The following is an 18,744-nucleotide window of genomic DNA, read 5'->3' as shown; positions in this document are numbered from 1 at the left end:
ATTCCTCAAGGATCTAGAACTAGAAATACCATTTGACTCAGCCATCCCATTACTGGGTATATACTCGAAGGATTATAAATCATGCTACTGTAAAGACGCATGCACATGTATGTTTATTGTGGCACTATTCACAATAGCAAAGACTTGGAACTAACCCAAATGTCCATCAGTGATAGACTGGATTAAGAAAATGTGGCATATACACCACGGAATACTATGCAGCCATAAAAAAGGATGAGTTCATGTCCTTTGCAGGGACATGGATGAAGCTGGAAGCCATCATTCTCAGGAAACTATCACAAGGACAGAAAACCAAACACGTCATGTTCTCACTCATAGGTGGGAGTTGAACAATGAAAACACATGGACACAGGGCTGGAAACATCACACACCAGGGCCTGTCGGGGGGAGGGGACTGGGGGAGGGATAGCATTAGGAGAAATACCTAATGTAAATGATGAGTTAATGGGTGCAGCAAACCAACACAGCACATGTGTACCTATGTAACAAACTTGCACGTTGTGCACATGTACCCTAGAACTTAAAGTATAATAATAAAAAAAAATTTAACAAATAAAAAAAGTCAAACAGAAAAAGACAAATGCTGTATAATCTCACATATATGTGGAACCCGAAAAAGTCAAACTTATGGAAACAAAATATAATGGTGGTTAGCAGGGGCTAGGAAGTCGGGGAAATGTGGAGATGTTGGGTCAAAGGGAACACAGACTATAATTAACAATACTGTATTGTATATGTGAAATTTGCTAAGAGAACAGATATTATATGATAGCACAAAAAAATGATAGCAAGGTGAAGTAATAGACATGTTAACTGACTTTATTGTGGTCTTTTCACAATATATAGATACATCAAATCATCACAATGCACACCTTAAATTCATACCATTTTATTTGTCAACTATATCTCAATATAACTGAAAAAAATAAAAATAAATCCCAAGACAGTAATGTATGTATTATTTAAATAAAGAGGTTTAGAGTCTTTGTCTCACTTAATTTTTAAAAAATGATGGAAATTGTCATATTGGAGTGTGTATGTATGTGCTGTTTAAAAGAGACATATCTTGTCTGTATATTAGAAAGCACAACCTGTTCTCTCTACTCCTCATTATGCATGCAAATGCAGGCAAGTTTCTTAACCTTTCTGTACATCAGTTTTCTCATAAAATGGAAAATGGTATATCAATTAGAATTACTTTGCTACACATAGTAAAGTGTCTCCCACGGAAAGATTAAACAATGAGAATGTTTATGCTCTTGCACAAAAATTCAATGATAGGTGGTACTTCAGTGTGTCTGCTTTGTCCTCATGCTGGCTCCTCTTCTGAACCCAAGGTTACTCCTTTTCAGGCATCCTGTGCAGGTACAACCATGAACAGCAGCAGAAGGCCTGTCTCTTTCTAGGGTATTTGTTAAAGAACAAAGAAACTTTTCTCAGAAACTTCTCAGCAACCTTCTCATCACCTTTCATTGGCTAGAATCTTACCTGTTGTTATGTCCAAAAATGTCCTTTCAAGGGCAATTGAAAAATAATGAATTTTTAGAATTACCCCTATTGCTGAAGGATAGAGACATAAGTTCTATTTGGGAAATAAACACTAAAAAAAAAAAAAAAAAGAATGCACTATCAGCAAGAAAAACAATGAAGGAAAATAGCTGTTACATAGGCACCCAACAATGTCTGTTACAAATGAGGATAGTATAATCAATAATCATATGTTTCCCACAGAGTTGATGCAAGCACAATACGTGAAAGTTCCTAAAAAATATCTGGCCCAAAGAAGACATTTAATGAATATTATTCTTACTTCTACTTTCCCTTTCTTTCCCTCTTTTCCTCTAATTTCAGTCTGCCTTCTTTCTCTTTCCTCCATTTATTGGCTTAAAGATTGAAACTACAGTATGTTAAAGAGCAGCCTGGGAAAAGTCCCATGGTGCTCACCTCCACCCCTGTGCTGACAAACTGTAGGTTACCCTCAAAAACCACAAGGCTAATGTCCAACTGCCTTCAGGGCACTCCCTGAAGCTTGGAGAACATCTAAATGGCACAGAAGATCTAATTAGCAGCAGCCTAGTCCTCATGAGCATTCTTTACACCACCATCCAATTACCCATCCTGTGCAGTCAATTTGGGTGCAGGTTTTGGTAACAGCAGCTTTTCTGTATTTAGTTATCATGATAATTTATGCTTAAATATTTTGTAGGTTTGTTGTATGATTAAAGTAACTACACACATAGATAGTTCAGTTTCAAATGAAAGCCCTGTAATTCATATGTACACACATAATTTTGTAGAAAGGCGTAGTTAGTACAGTACATATAGTCATTTAAAATGCTAAGTGTATCAAATGACAGCAAAGTAAAGAATCTTCTTATTTCCCCTTTCTGGTGGTTTTCTGTAAACTGACTTCATAGGTTTTGGAGGTTGGTTTTGCTAAAATTATAATAACAAATAATAGTTAACACTTATTGAAAGCTAACCAGAAGCCAAACACTTTTCTATGTGCTTTATGTTTACTAACTAATATAATTTAATTTAAACATGTTTACTTAACTGGAATGAAGAAACTGAAACACCAAGATAAGTAACTTACTCAGGATCAAGCAGTCTTACTCCTAAGCCTACTCTCTCAACTATATTGTAATGAAAACCCTACTGTTTAAGAACGCTAGAGTAGGTTTGCTAATATTTGCAACATAAAATGGACTAAATAATGATCTGAAAAATGGTTACCCACTCTCCCTTTTCCTCCTCTGCTCCTTACACCTGGAAAATATTTAGTACCTGCCACCCCATCATAGGCTCCTCTGTCCATCCTTCTCTTGCCCCTAGTTCAATTTGTCATATTAAAAAAAACAAAAATTGAGACACACACACACCAAGTACTGTCCCACTCTGTAGCATCTATCTTGGAGAGAACAAAGCCTTTGAGGTGACCACTAGGGAAGCTATGTTACAGGAGATTTACATCTCAAGGACAGCTAGAAAGGCACATTCATCCTGCTTTTCCCAACCAGAAATGAGCTGATATAATATTTGGCCATACTAATTTCGTGAAGATAGATGCAGAGTATGGTATGAAGAGATCCTCGATTCTATTTCCAGCTCCACCATCACTCCAATGTCCTAACATTGCTTCTGCCATTTTTTCTAACCTAGAATGTTTTCCTGCCTCCTCTCCATTCATGCCCTTCCTTTACTTTCCCATTATTTATTTTTATATTATGGCACAATATTTAATTTCTCCAGGAAAATTGAAAAGATGAACCCAAATATTGTATTGCATTAAGGAATAGGGAAGAAGCAGAACTTCAAGAGCCCCTGTGAGATTCATATCACTCTGGTCACTAATGTATACAATTATAGGCAATCTCAAGTAACAAAATCATGTGCTACCACACTGCCCAACCCTAGCCTCCCAGCCCTATGTTATCACATCTTGCTTCACTCACTCAACTAAAGCAAGCAATGTTCTAAACAGTTCTGGGTAGCAACCAATTTTTTAAAAGTAGTCATCTCAATAAAATGTAAAAGAATGGTCTATTCCATACTTTAAAGACACTGCTGAACTCTTAGATGTAGGTGAATAGGTTTGCAGTTGCTAAGTAGAACTAAGTTGCTCTGCAGAAGAAAGGCTGGTTGAGGGGCTAGGAGAGGGTGTTGTAGATTTCAGTACAAGGAAAACTAGAACAAAAAAATTAGATGATGCCCAGAGGAAGAGCAGAGATGCATTCCATTTTGACTTCAGGACTGGAGAGCTGAAAAAGAGGAATAATAGTGGAATGAGCCATGCAATACCAATTGCCCTCATCCCTTACAAAATACTCAGTAAAATGAATATTGCTGGCTATAGTTTTTGTTTGTTTGTTTTTGTTTTTGGAGACGGAGTCTCACTCTGTTGCCCAGGTTGGAGTACAGTGGCACGATCTCGGCTCACTGCAACCTCCGCCTTCCGAGTTCAAGCAATTCTACTGCCTCAGCCCCCTGAGTAGCTGGGATTACAGGCGCATTCCACCACGCCCGGCTAATTTTTGTATTTTTAGTAGAGATGAGGCTTCACCATGTTGGTCAGGCTGGTCTCAAACTCCTGGCCTCGTGATCCACCCACCTCAGCCTCCCAAAGTGCTCATAGGTGTGAGCCACCATGCCTGGCTTATTGTCTGGATAGTAAGAAACATTCTTTAAGACGATTGCAAAGAATTGTTGATACCTGCTTTCAAGTCAAAAGAGGGTGAAAACAGAGATACTTCTCAGGACCAGATGACTTATTATTACATGTATTATAATAAAAATAATACTTTAATCTCTTTGAGATCTCTTCGAAGATCTATCTTTAATTCCCTACTTGGCCTTCATTTCCTTCTACCTCCACTACACCTTTATTCTCTTTTTTATTTTAAAATATTTCGTTGATGAATAAAAATTATATATTATTCAAGTTGTGCAACATCATGGTTTGATATACCTTGTGTACTGATTATCAGTTACATTAACTGACACAACCATTTGTGTGTATGTGTGTGCATGAGTGTGGTGATATTAAAATCTGCATGCAGTAAACAATATAATATTATCACACTTAAAGGCTATTTATTTGTAACACCTGCCCCCCAAAAACATGCATGCATGCACACCCACACAAAAAGTGATCCTGAGCTTCTTGAGGACAAGAACCCCTTATTAATTTGAGTGTGCCCAGTTCCCAGCATTTCACCTGGAACAGAGTAGATACTCAATATATATTTACCCAAAAATATGAAAAAAAGAAAACCCAGAACTTAAATAAAACTTTTAACTTTATACAAAGGACTTCCACAACCAGATAAAGAAAAATAAACTTTTATCTTATTAAAGTTGATACGGTTTGGCTGCTGTGTACCCCACCCCCCCCATCCCGCTCCAACTCTCACCTTGAATTGTAATAATTCCCACATGTCAAGGGTGGAGCCAGGTGGAGATAATTGAATCATGGGGGTGATTACCCCCATACTGTCCTTGTGGTAGTGAATATGTCTCATGAGACATGATGGTTTTATAAATGGGAGTTCCCCTGCACAAGCCCTCTCTTGCCTGCTGTCACGTGCCTTTGCTCTAATTTTGCCCTCTGTCATAATTGTGAGGCCTCCCCAGCTATGCTGAACTGTGAGTCCATTAAACCTCTTTCATTTATAAATTACCCAGTCTCAGGTATGTCTTTAGTAGCAGCTTGAGAACAAACTAATAAAAAGCTATTCTAATTTAGAGTTTCTCAGTTATAGCAGCTTAGTCTTGACTCTAAAGAGTAGAATATCATAGTCCATCAAAAAACTATTTTTTACTGAGGCCAGACATCTTGAGGTCTAAAACATTCAGATTTATTCTGCTGGGGAGAGAGTAAAGAAACCATGGTAGAGGTATCCAGAGCAGTAGGTGCCTCATCACTGACTTGGTTATAAATGCTTAGCACTCATTCTTGCTGTGAGTATTCTTCAGTCAACACTGCCAGTTTTCTGGGGTCTCTGAAAAGTACATCCTCAGTCATTTCAACTCAAAGAAGTCTGGATGCCTCCTGTGTTAGATGTGGCTGGCGCTACATCAAACAACAGTGATAGAACATGTTTCAGAAGGATGTAGCCTAACCAGCTCTTAGTATTTCTGAGGAAGGACAGCCATTATTGTGATTGCTCACAGATTTTCCATTTACTATACAAATTTTAATGTGAGCCTATTATATAAAATCAAATTAAAGCAGGAAACACATAATCTGAGCAATTCTTTGTCAGCTCCAGAAAGGGTTTATACAAGAATACTAAAGAAAAAAATAAACAGAGTGTTAGTTATTTAAAAATTACCAGAAAACCAGGTGTAATAAGACCCTGAAAAACTTTTGATGACACCTTGACATGGCTTGGCAACCCTTCTTCTCAAGTCCCAGAGGAACAAGTGATTTTGTGTAAAAAGATTAGAAAAGATTAGTCAGAGGCAACAGCAATATAGGGTGTTTTGTAAACACCATGTATCATTCTAATTCAAAGGAACACAGATAGGAAAGGTAGGATAGGATTTACAAGGTCATCTTCCATTGAATTCAGAGTTTTTCTAGAAGACTATGAAAAGTTCTGTTGCTTTAAGATGGAAGCTGGTAACTGAGGGAGGAGACTTATGAAAACAATACTGATAATAATAACAATTTCTAATGCTTATAAATTTGTGTAATGTTGGCATTATTTCTTCCTTAAATGTTCGCGAGAATTCACCAGGGAAGCCATCTGACCCTGGAATTTTTTTGGGGGGAGGGTTTTACAAATTCTAATATTATTTCCTCAAAAGACATAAGGCTATTCAAACTTTCTATTTCTTGTCAGATTTGTTCATTTGTGTTTCTCAAGGAGTTTGTTCAAAGTCATTGAATTTATTGGAGTAAGATTGATGGCAATATTCCCTTTTCTTGCTTTAATGTGTATAGCATCTCCAGCAATTCCTCTTTTTCACTTTTTTTTTTTTTTTTGAGATGGAGTCTTGCTCTGTCGCCCAGGCTGGAGCGCAGTGGTGCTATCTTGGCTCACTGCAGCCTCCACCTCCTGGGTTCAAGCGATTCTCCTGCCTCAGCCTTCTGTGTAGCTGGGATTACAGGCACCCACCACCACGCCTGGCTAATTTTTTGTATTTTTAGTAGAGACAGGGTTTCACCATGTCACCCAGGCTGGGTTCTAACTCCTGAGTTCAGGCAATCCACCCTCCGAGGTCTCCCCGAATGCTAGGATTACAGGCGTGAGCCACCACGGCCAGCCTAATTTTTGTATTTTTAATAGAGACAAGATTTCCCCATGTTACCAGACTGGTCTCAAACTCCTGACCTCAGGTGATCCGCCCACCTAGACCTCCCAAAGTACTGGGATTACAGATGTGAGCCACTACATTTGGCCTTTTTCACTTTTTATGTTGAGATTTTATGTTTTCTCTCTTTTTTCACAATTATAATTTTTAAACAAATTTATTTTTCTAATTAACCAACTTTTGGTTTTGTTGACTCCCTTCATTTTTCTATTTCATTGATTTCTGCTCTTTATTATTTATTTCCTTCTACTTATTTTGTGTTTAATTTGCCTTTTCTTTTAAAAGCTCCTTAAGATAGAAGATGAGAGCATTGATTTTAAACCATTTTTAACCCTAATACAAGCATGTAAAGCTATAAATCTCCCTTTAAGCACTGCTTTACTACATCTCGCAAATTCTGACATGTTTTATTTTAACTATAATTGAGTTCAAAATATTTTCTCTTTTACCATGTGATTCCTTCTTTGAATTGTGTTGTTAAATGTACAAATGTTTGGGAATTTTTCTAGATATCTTTATGTTATTGTTTTCTATTATATTCCAAGAACATACTCTGTATAAATTCTGTATTTTGAACTCTATCGAGACTTCTTTTCATGGTTCAGCACATGTTCTATCTTGGTAAATATTCTAAGTGCATTTGAAAACAATAAGTATTCTGCAGTTATTTGGGGTAGTAGTCTATAAATGTCAATTAAATTAAGATGATTGATGCGGTGATTCAGATTTTCTGTATTCTAAATTGTTTTCTATTTACACTATCAATTACTGAGAGAAAAATCTATTAAGATCTCCAACTATAATTCTGGGTTTTTCTATTTTATTTCTATCCTTTGTTTGTTTGTTTGTTGTTTGTTTGTTTGTTTTAAAGACAGAATTTCACTCTTGTTGCCCAGGCTGGAGTGCAATGATGTGATCTCGGCACACTGCAACCTCCACCTCCCAGGTTAAAGCAATTCTCCCGCCTGAGCCCCCCAAGTAGCTGAGATTACAGGCATCCGCCACCATGCCCAGCTAATTTTTGTATTTTTAGTAGACATTTCGCCATGTTAGCCAGGCTAGTCTTTAATTTCTGACCTCAGGTGATCTGCCTGCGTTGGCCTCCCAAAGAGCTGGGATTACAGGCATGAGCCACTGTGACCTATTTCTATCCATTTTTTGCTTGATATATTTTGAATTTCCTACACATTTAAAACTATTTTCTTCTTGATGACTTTCCCTTCTACCTTTATAAAATGTCCTTTTACTTGGTAATACTTCTTGCTTGAAAGTCTATTTTATCTGATTAATACAGACAAATCAGTTGTCTGTCTTTAAGTTCACTTCAAAATCCTTCTGCAATACTGAACCTATGTTAAGCCCATCTAATAATTGTTTGATTCAGACATTCTATTTTTCAGTTCTAGAATTTCTATTTTGTTCTTTTTAGGAGTTTGTAATTTCTCTTCTGAAATACCCAATCTTTGCACCCATTATCTCCATTTCCCCACAACTTTTAAAAACATATATGCAATAGCTGTGTTAAGGTCCTGTCTATTAATTTCAGTAACTGTGGATTCTATGGGTCTGTTTCTATTGACTACCTTTTCTTTTGATTATAGATCCTATTTTCTTGTTTCTTAGCATGCTTCATAATTTTTTGTTATATTCCAGATATTGTGTATAAAAGAAGAGTGGTGGCTGAAGTATAACGTTTAGATTTGTTTTAATTATTTCCTCCCAGAGAGTGCAATCTTTTTCTCTATCTGGTAATTGGGGTGAGGAGTGATCATTCATATTTCTTTTAGAGTCGAGTAGATCCGAATCTCTGTTTCAGTTTTAATAAAATTGAAATTACATGTAATTAGCCCAGTTCTCGACTTCCTAAGTCATAGCCCTTTTATGTTTTCAGTAGCTGAACTGGGAGAAGCTTGGTTACAGTCTCGTATATTTTTAGTTCATCTTTGGATTCATCTCCAGGAAAGGACCTGGAATTCAAAACACCACAGGAATGCATATGACTAAGCAAATTCTCTCTTCTTACCAGCCCTTGCTCCACAGTAACTTTCTTAGCAAAATTCATGGTTGGGGAGGGTTTAGGAAAGAAATGCTGAACCCAAGAATCTGGTCTGGCTTTGGGGGCTTTTTCCAGACTCTTAATTTATCTTGACAGTCCTACTTGGTGCAAAACCCAGCTTATTTCCCCTTTACCTTGTCAAGTTTCTCTATCAGGCCTACCTACTCATAACCAGACCAGGAAGCTGCCCCAGGCTTAATGCTGCCTTGGCTCTCTGCTCACTTATAAAGGGCTCTTTCTCTCTGGAATTCGGTTAATCAAGGCTTCCTTGTGTGAATACCACCCCTGGCTAGCCCCATAGAAAATACTTTTATTCTTAGTTTTTTGTTTTTGAGGGTTTTTTTTTTCTGTTTCTATGAGAAAGAAGGTCTTTTGTGTTCTTCTCCATCCTCCCCAAAAGCAGAAACCCCCACAAAGCCTGAGTTCTTAACCATTATTTTGAAATGTTTCCCAAACATGAAAAAAAAATTAGAAATGGAAAATCAAATGTGTTCTAGACAGTAAAAGGAATATAATATATTTTTATAGGTAATATTACTTCAAGCATGAACAAAAACTACGATTTTATTTTAATAATTCTAAATGTCCTTTTGCCTACCTAACATGTGTCTATTCTGCCATGCAGAGCAATTCCATCCACAGCCTTCCATGGCTCTGCAGAGTCATTATCTTTCCGCAATATTCTAACCACATTTAAATAGGTTAACCTGTACATGACACTGATCTGCTTTTTATGTAGAAAAATGCTTTTTTATAAATTTCAAACTGGTTTAAATTTTTCTGCAATTAAGATTCTGATAATGAACTTCAGTAAAAGCCTTTGGCATAGTATTAGAGACTGGTAATTTTTACATGAAAGTCACTTTAAAAAAAAAAAAAGAGAGAGATGAGATCTCACTTTGATGTCCAAGCTAGGATGCAGTGGTGCAATCACAGATCACACAGCCTCAACCTCCTGAGCTCCAGCGATCCTCCCACTTCAGCCCACTGAGCAGCTGGGACTACAGGTGCATGCCATCATGCTTGGCTAGTTTTTCTCTTTTTTGTAGAGACAGGATTTCACCATGTTGCCCAGGCTGGTCTCAAACTCCTGAGCTCAAGCAATCTGCCTGCCTCAGCCTCCCAAAGTGCTGGGATTATAGGTGTGAGCCACTGTGCCCAGCCGAAAATCACCATTCTTATATCTTTATAGCCACCTATCTTCTTCTAAAGGTATATCAGTTTACTAGGGCTGCCATACAAAACACCACACACTTAGTGGCTTAAACACGAATTTATGTCCTCAAATTTCTGGAGGCTAGAAGTCCGAGGTCAAGGTTCTGGCTGATCTGGTTTCTCGTGGGGCTCTCTTCTTGGCCTGGAGACAGCCACTTTCTCACTGTGTCCTCACATGGCCTTTCCTTGGTATGTGTGCACAGAGAGAGAGCAAACTGTCTGGTGTCTCTTCTTAAATGGACAATAATCTTATGTGATCAGGACCCACCCTTATGACTTTATTTAACCTTAATTACTTCCTTAAAGTCTCCACCTCCAAATTCAGCCTCACTGAGGGTTAGGGCTTCAAAATAACAATTTTGGGGAGACAAAAATATTTATCCCATAACAAAATGTTTCCCATAAATGCTGTATTAATTTACATTCCCACCAGCAGTGTCTAAATGTTCCCTTTTCATCACCCCCATGCCAACATCTATTGTTTTTTGACCTTTTAATAATGGCTATTCTTGCAGGGGTAAGGTAGTATTTCATTGTAGTTTTAATTTGCATTTCTCTGATGATCAGTGATGTTAAGCACTTTTTCATATGTTTGTTGGTCCTTTTGTATGTATTTTTCTAAGAAATGTCTATTCATGTCATTTGCTCACTTTTTGTTGGGATTATTTGTTGTTGTTGTTGTTTTCTTGCTGATTTGAGTTCCTTGTAGATTCTGGATATTAGTCCTTTGTTGGATGAATAGTTTGCAAATATTTTCTCCCATTCTGTTGATTGTATGTTTACTCTGATGATTGTTTCTTTCACTGTGCAGAAGCTCTTTAGTTTAATTAGGTCTCATTTATTTATTTTGGTTTTAGTTGCATTTGCTTATAGAAGTTTAGTCATGAATTCTTTGCTTAGGCCAATGTCCAGGAGAGTTCTTCCTAGGTTATCTTCTAGAAGTTTTATGGTTTCAGGTCTTACATCTAAGTCTTTGATCCATCTTGAGTTGACTTTTTGTATAAGGTGAGAGATAGGAACCCAAAGTTTTATTCTTCTACATATGATTATTGAGTTTTCCCAGCACCATTTATTAAATTGGGTGTCCTCTCCCAAATTTATGTTTCTGTATGTTTTGTTGAAGGTCGGTTGGTTGTAAGTATTTGGTCTTATTTCTGGGTTCTCTATTCTGTTCCACTGATCTATGGGTCTACTTTTATATCAGTACCATGCTATTTTGATAACTTTGCTTGATAGTATGCTTGAAGTATGATAATGTGATACCTCCAGATTTGTTCTTTTTGCCTAGGATTGCTTTGGCTATTCAGGCTCTTTTTCATTTCCATATGAAATTCAGGATTTTTAGAGATGAGATCTAGATACTGCTATCTTTTTAAAGCTCCACAGGGGATTCTAATGTGTGGTCAGAGTTGAGAACTACTGAATTAAATAAAGCTATGACACATTGGAAGGATAACCTTTATAGACTCAGGGTTCAATGAGATCTAGGCAAATTCAAAGCAACAGCATCCAACAGGAAAATAAAACTGAAACTAATATAAATCTTTACTCACGGAAAGGAATGAAAGGGAGTGAGTAAATCCAGCACCTTCAACTCCAATATCCAGGTTCTTACATTGGGACTTACTAGGCAAACAACTTGACCCATGGAGAATGAAGAAAAATCAGGAGGGCAGGCAGTGGCCCACCTGGGAGTGGCACGGAGCCAAAGAAACCCTCACCCCCAGCCAAGGGAAGCAGTGAGTGATTGTGCAGCCCCACCTGGGAAACCACACTCTCCCATGGTTCTTTGTAACCCACAGATAAGGAGATCCTCCCATGAGCCACCAGGGTCTTGGGTCCAATACACAGAGTAGTGTGGAGTCTCGGCAGAGCATCTGCTCAGGCACACACAGAACTATGTGGAGTCTTGGCAGAGCATCTGCTCAGGCACATAGAGAGACCCATGAGTTTTACATACTCTGGCCCCAGGATACCCAGCGAGGTGGGAAATCCATCCATACATATCCCTAGGAAGTGGGGCTGAATCCAAGGAGGCAAGCGGCATCATTCTGCAGTCACCACTTCCACAGCACCTCACAAGTTAAGACCCACTGGCTTGGAATTAAAGCTAGCCAACAGCAACAGGCTGGAATCTCCTTGAGACAGGTCCAAGTTCCCAGGGGGATAAGTGGCAACCATCTGTGCAGTTCAGTAGACTTAGCCATTGCGGCCTACTGGCTTTGGAGAATACAGATGGTCCAGAGAAAGAAGTGTCCCCCACAACATAGCACAGCCACTTTGCCAGATCATGGCCAGACTGCTTCTTTAAGTGGGGCCTCAATCCAGTTCTCCTCACTGAGCAGGACCTCCCTGCAGGGGCTTCAGCCATTCTAGACAGGGTCTATGGAAAGAATTCTGATCTCTCTCTGGGATGGAGCTCCAGGGGGAGGAGCAGCCACCATCTCTTTGATTTGGTCAACTCAGCCATTCCAGTCTGCCAGCTTTGGAGAATACAAATGGTCTGGATGAGGAAGGGTCCACCTCCAACACAGCACAGCTGCACTACCAAAAAGCAGCAATACTGACTCTTTAAGTGGGTCCCTGATCCTATTCCTCCTAACTGGGTGAGACCTCCCAACAGGGGTCTCCAGACACCTCCTACAGGTGCATTCAGGCCAGCAACAGGTCAGTACCCCCCTGGGACAGAGCTTCCAGAGGAAGGAGCTGGCTGCCATATTTGCTGTTCTGCAGCCTTCACTGGTGAAACCTCCAGGTATGGGAAAATCCAAGGCAACTAGTGTCTGGAGCAGACCCCCAACAAACTGCAGCAGCCCTGCAGTAGAGTGGTGTGTTAAAAGAGAAAAACAAACAGGAAACAACAACATCAACAAAAAAGACCCCACAAAACCCTCATTCAAAAGTCAGCAATCTCGAAGATCAAAGGTAGATAAGCCAACAAAGATTATCGGGGGAACCTGCCCCCGATAGTTAACGTGGGTTCTTTTCTATTTCCCTAAGTGTAGGCTGGTTTGAGAAATAAAGGGAAAGAGTACAAAAGAGAGAAATTTCAAAGCTAGGTGTCCAGGGGAGACATCACATGTCACAGGTTCCGTGATGCCCCTGAGCCATAAAACCAGCAAGTTTTTATTAGCGATTTTCAAAAGGGGAGGGAGTGTATGAATAGAGTGTGGGTCACAGACATCATATGCTTCACAAGGTAATAAAATATCACAAAGCAAATGGAGGCAGGGCAAGATCACAGGACCACAGGATGGGGTGAAATTAAAATTGCTAATGAAGTTTCGGGCACACGTTGTCATTGATAACATCTTATCAGGAGAGAGGGTTTGAGAGCAGACAACCAGTCTGACCAAAGTTTATTACATGGGAATTTCCTCATCCTAGTAAGCCCGAGAGTACCACAGGAGACCGGGGCTTATTTCAACCCTTCACCCTAGACTGTAAAAGATAGCTGCTCCCAAGGGGCCCAATTAGAGGCCTACCCTCAGGGCCGCATTCTCTTTCTCAGGGATGTTCCTTGCTGAGAAAAAGAATTCAGCAATATTTCTTCTATTTGCTTTTGAAAGAAGAGAAATATGGCTCTGTCTGCCCGGCTCACTGGCAGTCAGAGTTTAAAGTTAGCTCTCTTGTTCCCTGACCATTGCTGTTATCCTGTTGTTTTTTCAAGGTGCCCAGATTTCATATTGTTCAAACATACATGCTGTACAAACAATTTGTGCAGTTAATGCAATCATCACAGGGTCCTGAGGTGACATATATCCTCCTCAGCTTATGAAGATGACGGGATTAAGAGATTAAAGTAAAGACAGGCATAGGAAATCACAAGGCTATTGATTGGGGAAGTGATAAGTGTCCATGAAATCTTCACAATTTATGTTCAGAGATTGCAATAAAGACAGGCATAAGAAATTATAAAAGTATTAATTTGCAGAACTAATAAATGTCCATGAAATCTTCACAATTTATGTTATTCTGCTGTGGCTTCAGCCGGTCCCTCCTTTCAGGGTCCCTGACTTCCTGCAACAAAAGATGAGAAAGAATTAACACAAAAACACTGAAAACTCAAAAAGCCAGAGTGCCTCTTCTCTTCCAAATGACTGCCACACCTCGCCAGCAAAGACACTAAACTGGGCTGAGGCTGAGATGGCTGAATTAACAGAAAACACACTGAAGTGCACAGACCAGTGACACTATGAAGCAACTACATATATAACCTAAAAATAACCAGCTAGCATAATGATTATAGGATCAAATTCACATAATGATACTAACCTTAAATGTAAATGGGCTAAATGTCCCAGTTAAAAGGCATGGAATGGCAAGCTGGATAGTCAAGACCCATTGATATGCTGTCTTTAAGAGACCCATCACATGTGCAAAGACACACATAGGCTCAAAATAAAGGGACGGAGGAACATGTACTAAGCAAATGGAAAACAGAAGAAAGCAAGGGTTATAATCCTGGTGTCTAACAAAACAGACTTTAAACCAACAAAGATCAAAAAAGACGAAGAAAGGCATCACATAATGGTAAAGGGTTCAATTCAACAAGAAGAGCTAACTATCCTAAATACATGTATACCCAATACAGGAGCACCCAGATCCATAAAGCAAGTTCTTAGAGACCTACAAAGAGAATTATTTAGACTCCCACACAATAATAGTGGAAAACTTTAACACCCCACTGCCAATATTAGACAGATCATTAAGACAGAAAATTAATAAAGATATTTGGGACCTAAACTCAGCTCTGGATCAAGTGGACCTGATAGATATCTACAGAACTCTGCACCTCAAAACAACAGAATATACATTCTTCTCATTGCCACATGGCACTTACTCTATAATTGATCAAATAATCGGAAGTAAAACACTACTTAGCAAATGCAAAAGAACTGAAGTCATAACAGTCCCAGACAGCACAATCAAATTAGAACTCAAGATTAAGAAATTCACTCAAAACCACACAACTACATGGAAATTGAACAACCTGCTCCTGAATGCCTCCTTGGTAAATAATGAAATTAAGGCAGAAGTCAAGAAGTTCTTTGAAACTAATGAGAACAAACAGACAACATACCAGAATCTGTGGGACACAGCTAGAGCACTGTTAAGAGGGAAATTTATAGCATTGAATGCCCACATTCAAAACGTAGAAAGATCTAAAATCAACACCCTAACATCACAATTAAAAGAACTAGAGAACCAAAAGCAAACAAACCACAAAGCTAGCAGAAGACAAGAAATAACCAAGATCAGAGCTGAACTGAAAGAGACAGAGACACAAAAAACCATTCAAAGAAATCAACAAATCCAGGAGCTTGTTTTTTGAAAACATTAATAAAATAGATAGACTGCTAGCTAGACTAAAAAGAAGAAAAGAGAGAAGAATCAAATAAACACAATCAGAAATGATAAGGGGGATACCACCACTGACTCCACAGAAATACAAACAAATATCAGAGAATACTAGAAACACCTCTATGCATATAAACTAGAAAATCTAGAAGAAATGAACACATTCTTGGACACATACACCCTCCCAAGACTGAACCGGGAAGAAATTGAATCACTGAATAGACCAATAATGAGTTCTGAAATTTTGGCAATAATAAATAGCCTACCAACCAAAAAAAGCCCAGGACCAGACAGATTCACAGCTGAATTCTGCCAGAGGTACAAGGAAGAGCTGGTACCATTTCTGCTGAAACTATTTCCAAAAATTGAAAAGGAGGGACTTTTCCTTAACTCATTCTATGAGGCCAGCATCATCCTGATACCAAAATCTGGCAGAAATAAAACAAAAAGTCAAAACTCCAGGCCAATATCCTTGATGAACACCAATGCAAAAATCATCAATAAAATACTGGCAAAACAATTCCAGCTGCACATCAAAAAGCTTACCCACCACAATCAAGTTGGCTTCATCTCCAGGATACAAGGTTGGTCCAACATATGCAAATCAATAAACGTGATTCATCACATTAACAGAACTAAAGACAAAAACCACATGATTGTCTCAATAGATGCGGAAAAATCTTTCAATAAAATTCAACATCCATTCATGTTAAAAATTCTCAATAAACAAGGTATTGAAGGAACATACCTGTACCTCAAAATATTAAGAGCCATACATGACAAACCCACAGCTAATATCATACTGAATGGGTGAAAGCTGGAAGCATTCCCCTTGAAATCTGGCACAAGACAAGGAAACTCTCACCACTCCTATTCAATACAGTATTGGAAGTTCTGGCCAGAGCAATCAGGCAAGATAAAGAAATAAATGGCATTCAAACAGAAAGAGAGGAACTCAAATTATCCCTGTTTGTTGATGACATGATCCTATATCTAGAAAACTCCATTGTCTCAGCCCAAAAGTTTCTTAATCTGATGAGTAACTTCAGCAAAATCTCAGGATACAAAATCAGTGTGCAAAAATCACTAGCATTCCTATACACCAGCAATAAGCAAGCAGAGAGTCAAATCATGAATGAATTCCCATTCACAATTGCTACAAAAAGAATAAAATACCTAGGAATACATCTAATAAGGGAAGTGAAGGACTTCTTCAAGCACCACAAACCACCACCCAAAGAAATCAGAGAGGACACACACAAATGGAGAAACATTCCATCCTCATGGATAGGAAGAATCAATGTTGTGAAAATGTCCATACTCCCCAAAGTAATTTATAGATTCAATGCTATTCCCATTAAACTACCATTGACATTCTTCACAGAATTAGGAAAAACTATTTTAAAAATCATATGGAACCAACAAGGAGCTGGAGTAGACAAGACAATCCTAAGCAAAAATAACAAAACTGGAGGCATCGTGCTACCCAACTTCAAACTATACTACAAGGATACAAAACAGCATGGTACTCATACAGGAACAGACATATAGACCAATAGAAGAGAGTGAAAAACTCAGAAATAGGGGCTGCAGTGGCTCATGCCTATAATCGCAGCACTTTGGGAGGCCAAGATGGGCAGATCACTTGAGGTCAGGAGTTTGAGACCAGCCTGGCCAACATTGTAAAATACTGTTTCTAGTAAAAATACAAAAATTAGCCAGGCATGGTGGCAGGTGCCTATAATCCCAGTGACTCAGGAGGCTGAGGCAGGAGAATCATTTGAACCCAGTGGGCAGAGGTTGCAGTGAGCCGAGATCATACCACTGTACTCCAGCCTGGACTACAGAGCAAGACTCTGTCAAAACAAACAAACAAAAAAAAAAACTCAGAAATAAGACTGCACACCTTCAACCACTGAATCTTCAACAAACCTGACAAAAACAAGCAAAGGGAAAAGGACCTCCTATTTAGTAAATGGTGCTGGGAGAGCTGGCTAGCCATATGCAGAAAACTGAAACTAGAGACCTTCCTTATACCATATACAAAAATTAACTCAAGATGGATTAAAGACTTAAATGTAAAACCCAAAACTATAAAAACCCTAGGAGAAAATCTAGACAACACTATTCAGGACATAGGCACAGGCAAAAATTTCATGACAAGGATGCCAAAAGAAATTGCAACTAAAGCAAAAATTGACAAATGGGATCTATTAAACTAAAGAGCTCATATCAACAGGGTAAATAGACATCCTACAGAATGGGAGAAAATTTTTGCAATATATGCATTTGACAAAGGTCTAATATCCAGCATCTAGAAGGAACAAATTTACAAGAAAAAAAAAATTAAAAAGTGAGCAGAACACTCCCGGAGCAAGATGGCCGAATAGGAACAGCCCCAGTCTCTGACTCCCAGCGTGACGGGTGATTTCTGCATTTTCAACTGAGGTACTGGGTTCATCCCACTGGGGAGTGCCAGACAATCGGTGCTGGTCAGCTGGTGCAGCCTGACCAGCGAGAGCTGAAGCAGGGCGAGGCATCGCCTCACATGGGAAGTGCAAGGAGGAAGGGAATCCCTTTTCCTAGCCAGGGGAACTGAGACACACAACACCTGGAAAATCGGGTAACTCCCACCCTAATACTACGCTTTACCAAGGGTCTTAGCAAACATCACACCAGGAGATTATACCCCACACCTGGCTGGGAGGGTCCCACACCCATGGAGCCTCCCTCATTGCTAGCACAGCAGTCTGCGATCTAACTGCAAGGCAGCAGCAAGGCTGGGGGAGGGGCGCCCGCCATTGCTGAGGCTTAGCAGGTAAACAAAGCCGCTAGGAAGCTCGAACTGGGTGGAGCCCACAGGCACCTCAAGGAGGCCTGCCTGTCTCTGTAGACTCCACCTCTGGGGACAGGGCATAGCTAAACCAAAGCAGGAGAAACCTCTTCAGATGCAAATGACCCTGTCTGACAGCTTTGAAGAGAGCAGTGGACCTCCCAAAAAGGAGGTTGAGATCTGAGAATGGACAGACTGCCTGATCAAGTGGGTCCCTGACCCCTGAGTAGCCTACCTAGGAGACATCCCCCACTAGGTACAGACCAACATCCCACACCTCACGTGGCAGGGTACACCCCCTGAGATGAAGCTTCCAGAGCAAGAATCAGACAGGAACACTCGCTGTTCAGCATTATTCTATCTTCTGCAGCCTCCACTGCTGATACCCAGGCAAACAGGGTCTGGAGTGGACCTCAAGCAATCTCCAACAGACCTACAG

The 18,744-nt window shown here is 39.4% G+C and overlaps 1 long non-coding RNA gene across 1 annotated transcript in view; it reads right to left on the bottom strand.

The window, feature by feature from the left end:
* Window positions 1–819: 819 nt before the first annotated feature.
* The window catches only part of LOC105502629, a 100,210-nt gene continuing 82,285 nt past the window's right edge, over window positions 820–18,744 (bottom strand). Inside the window, exon 3 of the long non-coding RNA XR_001000366.1 lies at window positions 820–3,782. This is a non-coding gene — a long non-coding RNA (uncharacterized LOC105502629). The remainder of the gene's footprint in view (window positions 3,783–18,744) is intronic.

This window comes from Colobus angolensis, unplaced genomic scaffold, assembly GCF_000951035.1.
Source record: "Colobus angolensis palliatus isolate OR3802 unplaced genomic scaffold, Cang.pa_1.0 Scaffold80, whole genome shotgun sequence".
NCBI lineage: Eukaryota > Metazoa > Chordata > Mammalia > Primates > Cercopithecidae > Colobus > Colobus angolensis.
Note: the sequence above shows the minus strand (reverse complement) of the source record. Positions and strands in the feature narration are given on the sequence as shown.